The sequence below is a fragment of the Giraffa tippelskirchi genome, chromosome 7 (genome assembly GCF_054371585.1).
Source record: "Giraffa tippelskirchi isolate mGirTip1 chromosome 7, T2T-mGirTip1v1.2.pri, whole genome shotgun sequence".
NCBI lineage: Eukaryota > Metazoa > Chordata > Mammalia > Artiodactyla > Giraffidae > Giraffa > Giraffa tippelskirchi.
In genome coordinates this window covers 74,415,710-74,433,394 of record NC_137281.1, presented here as the reverse complement: position 1 = coordinate 74,433,394, position 17,685 = coordinate 74,415,710, and the positions used below count along the sequence as shown (strand labels likewise).

The 17,685-nt window shown below is 45.7% G+C and overlaps 1 long non-coding RNA gene across 1 annotated transcript; it reads right to left on the bottom strand.

Annotated features, from left to right (window-relative positions):
- Window positions 1–1,196: 1,196 nt before the first annotated feature.
- LOC145514260 (uncharacterized) lies at window positions 1,197–17,363 on the bottom strand. Its single transcript, XR_014059994.1, has 5 exons — window positions 17,241–17,363; window positions 15,156–17,110; window positions 7,072–7,181; window positions 6,284–6,461; window positions 1,197–2,286 (listed from the first exon to the last, which is right to left on the bottom strand). It is a non-coding gene; the product is annotated as an uncharacterized LOC145514260 (long non-coding RNA).
- Between the last annotated feature and the right edge of the window lie 322 nt (window positions 17,364–17,685).

Below are 17,685 nucleotides of genomic sequence, written 5' to 3'. Positions count from 1 at the left end.
CAAAACAAAGCCTCACTGAGATAAACATCTTGATAAACATCTTGATGATGGCAATCTGAATATACAAACACACATATCCTTCTAGAAAGGTACTTATTATCTGGGGAAGGGATTGTGGCTCCTATCCCCAAACTCAGCTGCCCCCCAAGGCGCCGCTGGGACCCACTTCCTGGTGACCAGCTTCTCCATTTGAGGACTGGTTAATGACTCCTGGTCTTCCGGTTCAAACAGAACAAGGGACAGCTCTTCCCTTCATGAATGGGGGGAGGGTTGACCCTAAGTCTGGTCTGTTGTGTAAGCAGAAATTGCCACACTTTCACAAAGCACTGCTTAAATATTTTGGTGGGGCCCCCTCCACTTTAAAGTTTTTGAGGAGGGCAGGGGGGATTAGTCAACCAACTGCTAAAGCTCAGTTTCTCAGCTTGTTAAGAGTTAACTTCACATCTGGATCTAGTCAGTGTGAGGCTGAGTGCAAAAACCAACAGAGAACCAAGGAATACCATAGCAAGGGAGGCAGACTTCACCAGCGCCTGCCTTTTGTCATACTATAAATACAACTGTCACCTCAAGCTCAACAGGTAAAAAATCAGAATCAACCAATTCCACATCTCCCCCCATCTACCAGTGGGTCTTTTCTCTGACTGCCATCCCTCTGTTAATACAAACATTTCCAGTCACTTAGATTTTTGAAGTTTTGATCACCATCATTTTGGATTCCTCCAGGATCACACCTCAGTATCCAGTTAGCCACTAAGATGTGATGTTTTGTGTGTGTGAATATCTCTCTTGCTTATTAATGCATCTTCATTTTTTTTCATTTACATAGTCACCACTACCACTCCATTCTGCTGCAATCTCTCAGCTGGGCCATATCAATGGCTAGTCCTGCATCAGTTTTTTTCCTTCTTGCAATTTAACTTCATTTTTTCCCCCCTCTAAATTCCTATATCAAATATCTTTATTTGTACTCTCCTTTGAACCTTTAGCAACTGCTACTCTAGTTGCTATTTATGTTTCTATTGTTGTCTTGATTTAAAAAAAAAAAAAAAAGTTAGCACTTGGGAAACCCAGATTTCAACTTTAGTTCCCAAATAGTAAATGAAAGAAGTAACCCCAGAGGGCTGAAGATAGCAGTGTGGGAAGTTAGAGCTGTTGAAAGTCTGCTGATTTTCCAGGTGTTTAATTCCAAGCTAGGATTTTTTTTTTTTTTTCCCCTAGAGACTTTGACAGTCTAAAAATTGAGAGCTTTCATGGAGGTGGAATTTGACCTTTGTCTAACATACAGTAGGTGTTCAATAAAGACAATCGCAGTAGAAATCTATTTGGTTCTGGGCAAGTGCTGACGTCAACAAATATATGATCTCTACAGTTTCTAAGACATGTCAGTAAAACCAGCTGGCTGGGGAAGGCTTCTGAAATCAGTTGGCTCTGGCTGCTATAACAAAATACCATAGACTAGGAGGTTTAAACAACAAACGTTTGTTTCTCATGCTTCTCGAGGCTGGGAAATTCAAGATCAAGGTGCCAGCTGATTTGGTTCCTGATGAGAGGCCTCTTCCTGGTTGACAGACAGCCATCTTCTCATTAAGTCCTCACATGGCCCTTCCTTGGTACATGCATGCTGGGAGGGGGTGGGGGAGAGGGAGAGACAGAGGGAGGGAGAGACTTCCTGCAGCTTCCTTTTCAGCAAGGCATTAATTCCATCATGAGTCGTTATTGTTCAGTCACTCAGTCATGTTGACTCTTCACGACCCCATGGACTGCAGCACACCAGGCCTCCCTGTCCTTCACCATCTCCCAGAGCTTGCTCAAACTCATGTCCATTGAGTCAGTGATGCCATCCAACCATCTCATCCTCTGTCGGCCCCTTCTCCTCCTGCCTGCAATCTTTCCCAGCATCAGGGTCTTTTCAAATGAGTCAGTTCTTCACATCAGGTGGCCAAAGTAGTGGAATTCAGCCTCAGCATCAGTCCCTCCAAAGAACACCCAGGACTGATTTCCTTTAGGATGGACTGCTTGGATCTCTTTGCAGTCCAAGGGACTCTCAAGAGTCTTCTCCAACACCACAGTTCAAAAGCATCAATTCTTCAATATTCAGCCTTCTCTATAGTCCAACTCTCACATCCATCCATGACTACTGGAAAAACCATAGCCTTGACTAGATGGGCCCTTGTTGACAAAGTAATGTTTCTGCTTTTTAACATGCTGTCTAGGTTGGTCATAGCTTTTCTTCCAAGGAGCAAGTGTCTTTTAATTTCATGGCTGCAGTCACCATCTGTAGTGATTCTGGAGCCCAGAAAAATAAAGTTTGTGACTGTCCCCATCATGAGAGCCCCATCTAATTTAACTCTAATTTCCTCCTTGCTTCCAGGTTGCTCAGTGGTAAAGAATCTGTCTGCCAATGCAGGAGACCCAAGAGATGTGGGTTGGATCCCTGTGTTGGGAAGATCCCCTGGAGGAAGAAATGGCAACTCACTCCAGTATTCTTGGCGGGAAAATCCCATGGACAGTGGAGTCTGGCAGACTCACTGAGTCAGACATGACTGAGCATGGGCACAAATTTCCTCCTTAAAGCCCCCACCTCCAAATATCACCACACCATCACATTAGGCTCCAGCTAATGAATTTGGGGTATTGGACAGGAAGGACACATTCAGTTCATGGCACCTTCTTTCATTTTTCTAAAATGTCTATAAGCATGTTGGTGTGTCAGTTATTTTACCAGATCTCATCTTCTATAGTTTTGGGAAAATTTACTATGAACGAAGACCAAATAGGCAGAGTTGAAGCTTAAGGCAGGAACCTCCTGCTGATCAACCACAAGGTCCAGTGGGGGAGGGGAGGGAAGGCAAGACAGTCACTACAAAAAACACTGCCTAATGTTCTGTCATTTTAAGCTCTGAATGTTTATCATTAGGTTTCACAAAGCCCTCAGCCCTTCTCCCCACTCCAAGTGTTACACACAGTCTAGTGGTGTTTATTTAAATTATCTTAAGGTGAATTTAAATTGTTTTTACTTTGAGAGTGAATTCTACAGACACTTGAAAGAATTAAGGACATTCTTAGCAGCAAAATTAAACAAAATAGACAGAGTTAGGAATTTATCTTCTGCAGACTGTAATGTTAACTTCAAGTGTCTTTTTTAAATGTGGTGAATTAAGCTCTTCTGAATGTCTGGAGTTTATATCTTCTCAGAATATCTGTTAATTAGTATAAACTTGAGCCCCAAAATAATGTTTCCTTGAAATTATGTGAGGTGCTTTGCAAAAAAGAAAGAAAGCAGTTAGCTGCCTCTAGCTAGAAATGCTATAGAGAAGGATCTGTCCATTAGGTGAAGAGTCCTTTTCAATAACTAACGAAACCTTTGACGACAAAATTTTTGAAAATCTAGCCCCAATTCTCATGCAAATCCATTCCAACATTACCAAACATGTACCTAGGATGGTAAACTTCTCATGGGCCAGAAGATCTGAGCTCATTTTAATTTGGTAACTTTTACATTATTTGGTTTGTAAACAAATTTACAAATATCACTTTTCAATCTAAATGGCTTTTTCAGTTTTCATTCTATTTTAACATTAATAGGAATTTTTTCTAGTTCTTCTATTTAGTGCTTCTCTATGATAATATAGATTTAATCCAGCGAAGCCTGGGTATCCACTCTATGGCAGGGTCTTAAGCAGTTTTATAGTATTTGGCCTCAAAAATTAGGTTTTGGACTCTAACTCTTGTTAACTTCCCTTGATTGAGTTATTCAGTCCCTTAAAAAAATCCCCAGGATACGGTGGCCAAGAGCCCACAAAGGGAAGAGGTCACACTTCCCCTCTCCTCCTCCTCTGTAATCCCACACCAGGAGGGCACTGGCATTGATTCTTCTCCTGTGATGCCTCTATTGGTGCCTCTGATGACAGTTCTATTTTAGAACATTTTTTTAAAAAGGCAAAAGAAAGAGAAGAGCTGATATACAAAAGTACTATTTCCAGGTAATTTTCATTTATTCATCAAAGAGTTTTTGGGTCTCTATGACTTGTGGCTCCTAAAAAAAATCATCTATTGTTCTAGTTTAACAGCTCTTGGATTTTTTCACTGCTTGTACACACGGTACTTGCATATGGTAGATAGACAGAGCTGTGCTCAGTCGTGTCTGACTCTTGTGAGTGTAGCTCACCAGGCTTCTCTGTCCATGGAATTTTCCGGGTAAGAATACTGAAGTGGGTTGCCATTTCCTTCTCCATGGGATCTACCCGACCCAGGGATCGAACCCATGTTTCTTGAGTCTCCTACATTGGCAGGTGGATACTTTACCACAGCACCAGCTGGGCAGTCCTGATAAATATTTGTCATATCAATGGATGATTAACTTCAAAAGTTAACCCAAAATTAACGTCTTGGTGCATCCTCATCACTTGCCTCCCTCAAACTGGGGTCCTGAAATCAATTTCTTGCCACTCCCTGAGTCTTTGATGCCAACAAACCCTATAGTGAAGGGAAAGTTAAGGAAAACTCCATATCTGACAAACGATCACACTTTTAAACAATACCTGGTTTTGGCAGAGAGTTAAAGCTTAATAGTAGACCTCTATGTAAAGTAGTAAGTGCACGCATTGCAATGTCTCTCCCCCAAGAGCAGCAGCATCACAAAAGTATATATAATATTAGCATAGGATTCAGAGGGCAGGTGGGCAACTGTGGTGTCTCTGAGAAGGAAAAACACAATGGCTTTCAATGCAAGGTCATTCATTCCAACCAGCCAACCAGTTCAACTGCCAGCAACAGTCTCAAGAAACAAAATGAAATTATGCATTTGTTTTTCCTGAGAGCTGCCCATCACGGACAGGACTCTGGAAAAAGCCCTGTGGTAACAGCGGGTCATTGTGCAGCGGCTCTGGGAACAGCAGTAGGACACAAAAGTTAACATTCTAATCGCTCCGCTGTCTAGGGACCAGGGCGAAAGAGAGGAGGGGTCAGGAAAAACCCAAGCTGAATAAATAAAGGTAGAAAAATGACAGGTTATGCCTCATAACAGAAAAAGAGAAAACAGCCCCAAACACATAGGGATCATGGCAGGTGTTGAGATGAGTGTAGCATCAACAAAGTACTCTCTTAGGGCAGAGTGTGATACTGGTTTCCACTTGGTGGCTTGGGAGAAGAGAGCTTTGATGGAATTCACTGTGCTGTGTCCTTCTCCGCTAGCAGCTTCTAAACGACAGCAGGCAAAGCTGTAAGTATCAGAGGAAAAGCCAAAGAGAAAGAATCAACATGGTTAGCTGCTTGGAGGAAAAGATCCCAGGATGGGAACTTCAGGAGAATCATCGGGCTTCTTAGGATGGGACTGGGCGAGCCCCGTGTTCACTTGGAGCAGGGAAGATGAGTTGGGAACCATGACAAAACCATGCCCTGAAAAAAGTCTCGGTGAAGGAAGCTCCATCGCAACAAATGAAACTTGGGTCAGAGGCAGGAAGGACGTGCCCAGAGCTAGACCAGCTCGGGGTTCAGCTTGTGGACAACCTGTCAGACTGCCTGATGTTTGATTAAACGTAAAGCAGTGGCTGGACTTCTCTCTTAGTCAATTCTCAAGTATAATCTCTCTGACATATCTTTTGCGGTGGAAACCATGCTAAACGTTGAGGAGAGATAGAAAGAAAGGAATAGAAACCATGTTCTGTGCCTGCCAGTCAGCAAAGGACAGTCCCATTTTGCTTTTGCCCTGATTTTTATGCAAATCTTTCATTCCAAAAGGCCAGCTAGATCTAAAAAATCAAGGCAAAGAACTAAGAGTGGGTTGGGGAGAGTTTATTCTATTCACCTAGGCGATATGGTGATATTCATGAAAATGTTGTTTACGTGTTTAGTTTCACAAAATGAAGTGAAGTTGCTCAGTCGTGTCCAACTCTTTGCAACCCCATGGACTGTAGCCTACCAGGCTCCTCGGTCCATGGGATTTTCCAGGCAAGAGTACTGGAGTGGGTTGCCATTTCCTTCTCCAGGGGATCTTCCCGACCCAGGGATCGAACCCGGATCTCCCGCATTGTAGGCAGATGCTTTACCCTCTGAGCTACCAGGGAAGCCCCAGTTTCACAAAAGAATAGTTCAAAAACTAAACAGTCGAATGGAAAGGACAATAGATGGAATTTTAGGCAAAAAAAAAACAGGCTCATTTTTGTCATTTAATTTTTACCTGTATTAGCCAAAACTAAGTCCTTTTTATTGTTGAGCTCCTACATAGCTAGAATTGTCTAGTTGGGATAGTAAAAAATATTCAGAACAGGGAAATATATCTTACTGTCTTAAAAGTCGTCTGTCCAGTCTTGCTGCTTTTAAAAGTTGCAGAGAATCACACTCTGTGAGTTCAAATACTTCCTTTTATGCTGAATAAATAAACTTGCTTCCAACTCAGGATGAGCAGGGAGTTCCAAACACTGAACACTTAATGACATTCAGCATGAAGTCCTGGATGTGATCTGTAAAATCAGGGGTTAGTACATTCTGAACCTTTACGAAAAGACAAAAGGGCAAAAATTTCTCATGTAGTTTTTGGTATAAGTGATGTTCATATGTCCATAATATTCTCTAGCTTTATACACACACACACAGACACACACACACACACATATATATACACATACACACACACACGCATACCTTGCTATATCAGTTAGTAAAACACCAGGATTCTTTCTCAAGTGTCCTGGGGCATCCAGAGTTCAGCTCCAGGGCATCAGGTAACGGGAGGTGGGATGAAGCTTGAAGAAGTCAAATGTTACCCATTTCACATTGTTGCCAGAGGGCCTGCCTGAGTTCCGCAGAGGAGAGCGATATTAGGGACCCTTCGCACCCCAGTGCCTGAAGCCTGATCCTCTAACATTACGGAGGAGGAAATGGAGGCGCATGGCGTCTGGAAGATGAGTGATCTGGCCCTCTTGGTTTTGTGCTCCACCCCCCTCCCGCATCCAGTATAATAGGTTTTTTTTTTAATGAGGAAAAGAAGGAAATCAGATAGGCTAGATACTTTGCCCAACGTCATTCAGGGCTTTTGTCCAAGTTCAAAACATTTCTGGCTTGGGAACCCACCTGGAACCTTCTTGACTAATGACATGGAGGCAAAGGTCTTCTCCAGAATTAAGCGCTGGCTCTGCAGAGAAAGTTTCCTAGGGAAGACTTGTGGTTTAGTTTTGTTTGAGCTGGAAGAAGAGGGAAAAGAGAAAAGAATGGATTGAACTTTGAACTGTTTTCAAGGTCAAGCTATGGAACTGAGGTACAAAGAGGCTAATACTATTGTGGGTGTATCGCAAAGGGTTTGATAAAGGCCTCTTGCTGTTTAAATACTCTATGTTAGAGCTGGCAATCCAGGATTTTAGCTGCCCCAAAAGCAAATATGGCCTGGGCAGTCTCTTCTAATTTAATTTAATTTAATTTAATTAGTTGCTGACATACAAAAAAGCTGGTTGGTTTCTCCCTTCTCCAAAAATAAAAAAATAAAAAAAATCTGGCCAGTGAGGCCCATATTCCCCTGCAACAGCCAAGGGCTGGGAGCAGTCGGAGGCTGCTGCCTCTTCCCTTGGGGCACAAACCCTCAGCTGAGCCAGAGGTGTCGCCCTGCCTTTTCTGGCCTCTCCAACTTTTTCCTCCTTGGCTTCCTTCTTCCTGCCCCAATGTCACAAGCAGCTGGTGCCAAGGGATCTCCTGACCCACCTCTGCCTTCGGACTCACACTGCTGATCCTGCTCTGTGTCTCAAAGCCTGCCTTCTCCCAGGTGGCATCAGCTAACCGGACAGTCTTACAGGCCCATTACTGCAGTGCCTACACTTCTCACTCTCCAACAGCACTCTTTCGTTTTCCCATGGTCTTTTTTCCTGGACCTACTGGAGAGAGTAGTATGAGTTTAGGCCAGAGGATAGGCAAAGTGGAGGGATTCGGGTACAGGTGAGCTCCCGGTCATGCCAGCCTAGGGGTTTGCTGTCTTTTCTTGAGAGTGGGACCACAAGATTGGAACACTGTAATTAGACGGTAGGGTAATGGAGCAGTTTACATCCTTCCCAAGAAAAGAGAGAAGGCCTCCCACCCCCACATCCATCTCCAGAGGTTCCCTCTAAGGAATCTCCCTCCAGACCAGCCTCGACTGGGAACAGGTCACTCAAGCCCATCTGAGCCACCTGTGATGCCCATGGGGCACCAGGCCTCCTGGCAAAATGTCAGGCACTGCTTAGGGAAGCAAATGCCTCCTCCTCCTGCAGGTACAGCACCAAGGTCACACCTGGCTGGAGGGTGGCTGAGGTGAGGAAGGGCAGGGCTCCCACAGCCCAGGGAAAAGGAGGGCTCCTGTACCTACAGTTTTGCCCCAGCCTATTTCCTCTACCCCCACAGCTGGTCCTGGATTGGTTCTGTACTGTGGTCATCAGACCGGCAGCTGGTTTAGTTCTGACAGCTTTTCCTTCTCCTTCTCCAAACTTCTAGCTTTAGGAAGTACTTAACAAGCCTTGTGTTTAAATGAGAACATGGCAGAGGCCTGAGAACTCTCAGAAACCCTAGGCAGGGGGCAGTGACCTCCCTCAGACTCCCCTAGTCTTTGTTCACAGCCCAGAAGGCACTGCATGAACTTGGAAAAATCATATTGTCATGTGGCAGACTGTGAGGGAAGGGGAAGAGAGAACGAAAAGTTTGGAAGCAAGTTCTTAAAGCAAATATACCCCTGGCAATTTCTCTAGATTTATAGGAACAGGAGACTTACAGAGCTTAATTTCAAATTATATAATGTATTATCACTCTACACACATAGATTCACAGTCCAGATTTAGATCCAAGGGGGAAAAGAAAAGGTTAAACTGAGAGTGTGCAACTCAATACTTAAAAATAAAACTCATAGTTTGCTTAAGTATGAACATTTTGATTCTATAGGGAAATTATTAGGTGTCAGAAATGATTTGCATGACATCAGAGCATGTATTCTGAGAGGCTGATAAGTGCTGTACCTCTGCTGTCAAAGAGTTGGCAGTCTAACTGGGTTAAGAAGGCATGAATTTTGGAAAGGCGTGATAAAAATGTTTGCTAAACAGAGTCAGGAGGTTTAGGAATGGCATTTCTTAGCAAATATCAGTGCTATGAGTTTTTAGGAGAAAGAGAAAATGAAATCCATCAAGAAAGGTTTTGCTAAATTTGGCATTTACAATATTTTACCTTCTACACAATGTCAATTTAGTGCTTGGCTGGACAGGAGCTATATCTAACACCTGGAACATGCTGACACAGAATAAGCCCTTAATTCATGCTTGCTGAATGAACAAGTGAATGAATGAATTCAGGTAAAGAAAGCAGACAGTTTCCACTGTTTTTAGGCATTCCTTGTGGGCATACTTCCCAGGAGAAGTAGATGCTTGTCAGAGTGACAAGCCTTCCCCATATTTGCCAAGACAGCGCAAGTCTGGAATAGCAATTATGCGACGTATAGCCTTGGACCCTGGGCAAGTCCCTGCACCATCATCTGTCAAGGAAAATCCACTTCACAGGAGATAGTGCAGACCAAGTTCTTACCCAGGTGCTACGAGGACACATACACAAGTGAACCTGCTTTTGTACAACTCATCCTAATTTGCATTTAAGAAAATTACACATTTACCTGCCCTAAGATACTTTTCTAATTACTTTAATTCCTTTTTATATGCAGCCCACATTTTTAAGCAGGAGACTAGAGTTCAGCCCCTGGGTTGGGAAGATCCCCTGGAGGAAGAAATGGCAACCCACTCCAGTATTCTTGCCCAGAAAATTCCACCAACAGAGGATTCTGGTGGGCTATAGTTCATTTGGTGGCAAAAAGAGTCACACATGACTGAGCACACGCAAACATTTTTACAAAAAATAAACTAAATAAAATAAATGCCATCTTTAGTAATGAAATAATCTCTTTTTAAATTGAAATAGAGTTGATTTACAATGTTTCAGATGTACGGCAAAGTGATTCAATTATACATAGATATATCTATTGTTTTTCAGATTCTTTTCCATTATAGATTATTACAAGATATTGAATATACCTACTTTTTAAAAACTTTACTCGGTTTTTCTCTTTCCAACTTAAAAAAAAATGTGTTCAGGGATAAAGGGAATTTTCTGGAGCAATATCCACTGGCATGGCAAGTCAGGAGAACCATCCCCAAGGACTCTGGCTCTGGCTGGGGGGCCCTTGCTCCCCAGAGCAGGTGCCGTGGCTCCCAGCACACCCTGGTATCAGGGCAGGGAGGGTTAAGCCTCGAGGTCAACGTCGAGCAGCCTTTCGCTGGCAGCTGCCCCACTGTCACGGTGCCCTGTGGCCCAGCTCTCCCCACCTTCTGCTTTGCTGGAAGCAGGCCATTGGGGTGGCTCATTTTAGAGCATGAGCTTATCAGTAAAAAGAGATTTAAGTGGACAGGTTCAAAATGGGGCAGTACAAAGTCCAGGTAATTGGTCACGTCCCCATCTCTTCTCCTGCATGAGCTCCACCGTTAAGCTAGTTTGCTTCCCCTACGAAGTGTGTGTGTGGGAGGGGTGGTGTTAAGAAATTTTGCAGCCACGAAAGATGACATTGCTCATTCAACCCAGAGGGCTTGATTTCCAGGGAAGTTCTCTCAGTCTGGGGAGCAGGGCTATCTCTGGCCCTGCAGAGGGAGGCAGGAAGCTCAAGGGGCTCTGCTGGGCAGGCAGACTTGGGTGAGGGGGAGTCTGTGTGGGGTGGTCTGGAGAATGCAGTGAGACCCTTCTGCCCCACTGCTTCCCCTGAAAGCTCCTGGGAATCAGATGATTCGAAAAAGCAAACCATCCCCCCTCCCTAACCAAAATACTTCTGTTTAAAAATCAAATGTATGGAAGGATGCACGTGGTTCAGTTATTCTGGGATAGGGGCGAGATAGAACACGAGCTGGGCAAGGGGAAGATCCATCAGGCACTCGGTTGGGAGGTATCAAGGGTGGTGGTTAAAATGCAAACTGTGGTTCCACCCTGTACTAACTGTGAGTAATTTCAGCCTAAGTATCTGTTCTCTCACTGTTCACAGGGGATAATAACAGTATCAGCTCACGAGGTCGTAGAAAGGATTAAACATGATAATGTCTGGTAAACCGTAGCAAGGGTGGCTCACCGTGAGTGCTCAACAAACAGGAGCCATTACTAGTAATAATAACATTACTACTAATCTATGGTAGCAAAATAATGATATATGTTTAGAACATTCTTGTTGGACTTCCCTGGTGGTCCAGTGGTTCAGAATCTGCCCACCAATGCAGGGGATGTGGGTTTGATCCCTAGTCTGGGAAGATTCCACATGCCTCGGGGCAACTAAACCGGTGAGCTGCAGCTACTGAAGCCCACACACCCTAGCACCTGTGCTCTACAAGAGAAGCCACCACAGTGAAAAGTCCATGCACCACAAGAAAGAGTAGTCCCTGCTCACCACAATGAGAGAAAGCCTGTGCGAAGCCAAGAAGACTCAGTGGAGCCAAAAATAAACACATTTAAAAACAAATAACATTATTGTTCATCAAGTCTAGCTGTTATGATGGCAGAGTTAGGAAAACCATCTCCCTGGGGGCTTCTGAGGACTCAGTCGTCAAATTGTACCTGGGCTGGCAGCTCCGTGTTCAGACACGGAGACCATCCTACATGCCCACACAGCACTGGACTGTTCTCCGAGGGCATTGCCTGACGATAGCTTATTTGCTCTTTACAGTAACTCTATGAAGAGGTTTTATAGAAGAAGAAATGAAAGCTCAGAGAGGTGACCCAAGACTGCCCGCTTAAATACAGAGTCAGGACTAAGGTCTCCCACATTTCAGGCAGATTCTTTACCAGCTGAGCCACCAGGGAAGCCCAAGAATACTGGAGTGGGTAGCCTATCCTTTCTCCAGGGGATCTTTCTGATCCAGAAATCGAATTGGGGTCTCCTGCATTGCAGGCGGATTCTTCACCAGCTGAGCTACCAGGGAATCCCAAAATTTAGTTTCATTTACTACAGAGTCTGTGCTCTTCTCATCAGACCAGTGTTCAAAACAAAAATTCCATGGCCCTAAATCCCTAAATTCCACAGATTCTAATTATTGGCCAGGAATTTTTTTCTAAGTGCTAGGCAGCTTGGAGAATTTCCAACTCACAACTTCGTTATCTTTGATTTTTCAAATGAACTAAAAATTGGAAATAGGAATTTAATGGAGAGAGGAGAGGGGTGGAAACAGGAGGCCAGTCTGACCAGGAGGATGCCTGATGCACCCCAGGTAAACCCCGGGTCTGCCAGCACACATCCAGAACCTGGGAGGATCGGCTTCCATTGTGAAGAGCATCCATGGGCCGGGCACTATTCCGAGCCCCCGAGCACATTCACACACAGTTTTGTGCCATCCTCACGACCATCCTCTGACGTCATTCAGCTCCATTTTACAGATGAGAAACCAGAAGCACAGAGTCACTTAGGCAAGGCCACCTCTTTGCTCAAAGTGGTTGGTGAAGTACTATTGGTCCTACTCATAGAACGAATTCACTGCCTGGCTGAGGGAGGCAGTGAGGGTCAACTGAATGGGTCCGAGACCTTTGGGCAAAGAGAAAGGCAGGGCTCCCTAGCACCTGGAGCACACCTGTGGCTGCCTCCTTCCTCCCATCCCAAGAGCTGAGGTGGGCCACATTCCTAAGATTCATCCTCCCACCGTGCTTGAGGTTGCATGCTTTCTGGTCTCTTCTAGAGCTTTCCGGGAGCAATGATTAGTGCCTTCTTTTCTTCACCATCTTTAACTTTTTCCTCTATCAGTTCCTTCTCAGTGATCTGTGAATAGGGTTAGGTGAGCCTATCTTTAACAATTCTTGAGCTTCACATGCCCTAAATCTGCTAAAACTGATTTCATCCCACACCTACCCCAAATCTTCTCTCCTGTGCTCAGCATCTCAGTAATGATAGCATTCATTTGGATGGCCAGGGCAGAACTCTCAGCATCATTTTTGGCCCCTTCCTCTCAGCCACTTTGTCATCCAATTCATTGCCTCGTTGTAGATGGTACCCTGTAAATGCCTCTCAAACGTCACATCTCTCCTCTGTCACCACCTTCAGCCATCCTCATGCTGGGTCAGCGCTGTGTGGATGGTTTTCTCCTTTCCTAGTTTTGTCAACCTCCCCCAGGTTCTCTACATGACAGCAAGAGGGATCTTTATAAATAGAAAGCTGATCCTGCCATTCCCTTGCTTAAACCCTGCAGTGCCTCTGCTAAATCCTAAATTGAAGACTAAAGTCTACATGGAGGGACATGTAGTCTACATGATATGGTCCTGCTCACTTCTCCAGACTACTGTCCCTCTCCCCCGAGAATCCTCATCCCTCCTACCAGCCAACTGGGCCAGTTCTTCTTACCCTTCAGTGCAGTGTTACCTGGCCCAGGAATTCTCTGAACTCTCCTCTGTGCTTGGACCCTGAAAGCATTATTCACCACATGATAACTATCGATTTTTTTATATCCTGAGCTATAGAAAGCACCTTCTCCTTGAGGATAGGGACTGTGTCTTAGCCATCAGTATCTATTCTTCATCCCATACCTGGATTTGGATAAAACTTGGGCTCCAAAATCACTGCAGATGGTGACTGCAGCCATGAAATTAAAAGACATTTGCTCCTTGGAAGAAAAGCTATGACCAACTGAGACAGCGTATTAAGAAGCAGAAAGGTTACTTTGCTGACAAAGGTCCATCTAGTCAAGCTATAGTTTTTCCAGTAGTCATCTATGGTTGTAAGAGTTGTACCATAAAGAAGGCTAAGCACCAAAGAATTGATGCTTTTGAACTGTGGTGTTTGAGAAGACTCTTGAGAGTCCCGTGGACTGCAAGGAGATCAAACCAGACCATCCTAAAGGAAATCAACCCTGAATATTCATTGAAAGGACTGATGCTGAAGCTGAAGCTCCAATACTTTGGCCACCTGATGCGAAGAACTGACTCACTGGAAAAGACCCTGATGCTGGGAAAGATTGAAGTCAGGAAAGAGAAGGGGATGACAGAGGAGGAGATGGTTGGATAGCATCACCGACTCAATGGACATGAATTTGAGCAAGTTCTGGGAGTTGGTGAAGGACAGGGAAGCCTGGTGTGCTGCAGTCCATGGGGTCGCAAAGAGTCGGACGTGCCTAGGTGACTGAACGACAACAACAGATATGGGTTGGATGAATAAGTGACCCAGCAAGGCCATGAGGGGTAACCAGAAGCTCATCTGAAGGACTTTGGAGCTCAGAGTACACAATGTTTTCCTCATTTAGGGGCCAACTTGGCAGCCGAGATGGACTGAAATGGTCCAGAGGAAGCCCCTGAAAGCTAATGCCTGCTGAACTAGCCTCTTTGTAAACCTTGCTGTTAATTATTCTCTCTTAATTTCTGTAGGAATCCTATAAGGTAGAGACTGTTTCTGCTCTCATTTTACAGATGAGAAAACCAAGGCTCAGAGAAGTTAAAGAATTTGCTGAAAGTCACAAGGTAGTGATCCTAAGATTCAAACCTTAGTCTATGTACCTTTCTCTATGTTACAATTTAGTTTCACAGCTTGCTCCTGCAGCTGCCTCACTCTGTTACACATGTGGAGTATTTAGGGAGTTCTTATGACTTAACATGCAGAGATAAAACTAGGCAACAGCTTGTAAGAAGGACAAATTTCCCACCAGACTCATGCTAAGAATCTGGATATCTTTGTTTAGCATCTAACTGGACTTAAGCTTCTATAATCCCGGAATTTGAGAGCTGGAAAGGACCTGAGAAATCCTTTATCCAGGACCATCCCTTGGCACATGAAGGGGCCAGTGATCTGCCCAAGGTCACTCTTTGAGTCTCCTGATCCTCCAGCCAAGCCGTGCATGCTTTGCCATGCTGGTGCTTGATTGTGCGTATTTGAGTCTTAATAAAACAGCTCTCTAAAAACTTCAAACCGCACTTGTCAGAGAAAGAATTTCAACTTCCTTAATGGCCAGATGTCATTACAACAGTGGGCCTGGACTGGCTGGAACCAGGAAGTTCAGGGGAAAGCAGGACTTCAGGGGAAATGGGGTTTTGATGGTGAGGGCGGCCCAGGGGTGAGAGTGAGTTGGAATTCTTTCCCCATACAACCTTGCTTTTCTCAAACATCAGGGAAAAACATGATGGGACTTCAGAAAGTTTTGTTGAACACTTACCTGGTAGTAGGAACTGGAGAAGTTGTCCTCAGGTGCTTATAATCCAAAAGACAGATAGATGTGAGTGCAGTAATTAGATGCGATAAAAATCTAAGGGGAAGATACTCAGAGGGCACCAAGGGCTTTGCCTTCGAAGTCAGGGAAGGCTTCCTCCAGGAAGTGGCCCCAAGCTGGGCTTTGAAGGAAAAACAGAAGAGCAGGCAGGTCATTTCCTAGGGAAGAGAGAAGCTGGAGGGGCTGAGTTAGTAATGAGAGCAAAAGAAAGCCGTGCTGCTCAGGGTGTGGAATGTGTGCCAGGAGCATAAGGATCATGTGGGGCAGGTGTTAGGAACGTAATCATCGGGCCCCACACCTGAAGCTACTGGATCAGAACCACTGGCCCTGTGATCTGCGTGACTTAACAAGCAGCCCAGGTGATTCTGACGTTCCCTAGACGTTAAGGCCCACTGAATTAGAGCGTTCCTAATTGGAAGTCCAGGGCATCCTTGCTCCCGTGGTGGGGCTTTGGGGCAGAGACAGGTGCAGACAGAGCGTGGGTACCAGCACTCAGGTTCCCTTCTGAAATACCCCTTGTGCTGCGGTCCTTCTCAGACTCAATCAAGCATCATACATTGCCCTGTGTACTGTATGGAGGTTTCTCCCTCTCATCTGTGAGGCCCTAGAGGGCCCGGCTTCCCTGTGATTCGAGGTGCTGACCGTCTCACTACCAAGTGTCACAGCCATGTCTCCAGGGGACTTGTCATGTCTGCCAGGGCCCTGCAGGTGTTCCTTCTTGGAATTCTCACTTTCTTTGTGTCCTTCATGACTCAGACGCCATTCTCCTACATGGACCTTCCCAAACACCTCATCTGAAAGTGGCACACACACCCCCGTTTCACTCACTCCCTGTACCCCAATCTTGCTTTGTTTTTCTCCATCAAGTGAATCAACATCTATACTATGTTTTCCCTTTTGTTTCTTGTCAGCCTTCCCAGCCGCCAGTAAAATGTGTGGTTCATGAAGACAGAGGCTTGTGTGGTTTTTATCTCATTGCTGTAGTCTCCATGCAAAGACACAGCCTGGCATAGAAGATGTGCCCAATGTGTCCAATGGATGAACGGTTTACACCATGCGGTTCTGCACGTGTGGCTCCAGTTACAATTGACTAAGCCAGGAATGAGTCCCCAGTTCAGGGGCAGCTTCCCACTGGTGGGCCAATGGCCTTGGAGGGGGTCTGGCATGAGAGTCATGGTGACAGGCTGAACCCATCAGGCCCCACTGTGAGACACGGGGAGGGAAGCTGACAGTAGGATGGGACCCAAAAAAAGAGCCACAGAGACAAGGCCGCAGAAGCTCAAGGCAGAGAAGTAACAGAAGTGGAGACAGAGAAAAGCTGTATCATCTTCACGGTGGAGAAACCATGATTATCGGGTCTGATAATCCCAGAGAAGGACTCGGGAAACTCCGGGTAAGATGGTGAGGGGGTGGGGAGGGCTACTCTCCTATCCTGGGTGATGTCCTAGGTGGCTTCGCAGGCCGGCTGTGTGGCCTTCCTTTACTCTCTGCACATCCTCCAAACAGCTCTCCATCAGCTAAGATAACCGGCTGCTCCCTGGCTCCTTCAGCAAAGGCAGCTGCTGCCCAGCCCAGCCCCTGGCTGGGGAGGGACTCCTAGCGACCCAGCTGGCCTGGCCCTCACTTCGGGGAAGGCACCCGCCCTGGGGTACAGAGCCGAGGGCCAGGCTGTGGGGAGCGTCCTTGCCCCTCCCTGGAGGCAAGGCCCAGCTGAGCCGCTCCCTCTAAAGGGTGGCTATATGGAGGGGCACCTCAGGCAATTGCACTTTAAACAGGCCCTTTCCCTTTATGACTGTGTGGGGAGAAGGTCAGGGAGAGGCCTTGTTGCTCAGCCAAGTCTGCAAACAAAATCCCATGTTTGCTGTTCCAGGGTGTCCTTGGAGCGGCTCCTCTGAGGCAGGCTGGGGGGTGAGGCGCGGGGTGTCAGCGTGGATGGTGTGGGGCAAGGAGCGCCACCCCTGCCCCCCATCCCCACTCGGTTGTTACCTGACCCGCCACAGCGCCCGGCCCTCCCCTCTGCCTGCCGGTTACCTTCCTGCATCATTTTCCAAGGACATCTGTGGAAAGCTGCCCGTCCACCCCGGCGGAAGCCCAATTTTTCTAGAGTTGCTAGCGCAACTCTGAAAACATTTTATTTTGGCTCTGCTTAACACTGAGATTGTTGGGGCTCATATCTTTTTCTTAAATGGAAAACATTCTGAACAGATGGCATGATAACAAAAGCTCGTTTGTTCTGTGAATATTTATGAAGTTCCACTAAGTGTCAGGCACTGGACCAGAAGCTGAGGAAACAGCAGTGACAAGACAGAAACGCCTGCCCTCCCTGAGCCTCTGTCAACGGGACAGACAGGTAGCAAACAGATGACGATAAACAGGGGGCATATTATGAAAGAAGAAGTACAAGATACTACTGGAGCTTATCACAGTGGAGACTGGGGACCTAGGCTGGGAGTCTGAAGAAACTTTATTGAAGTAT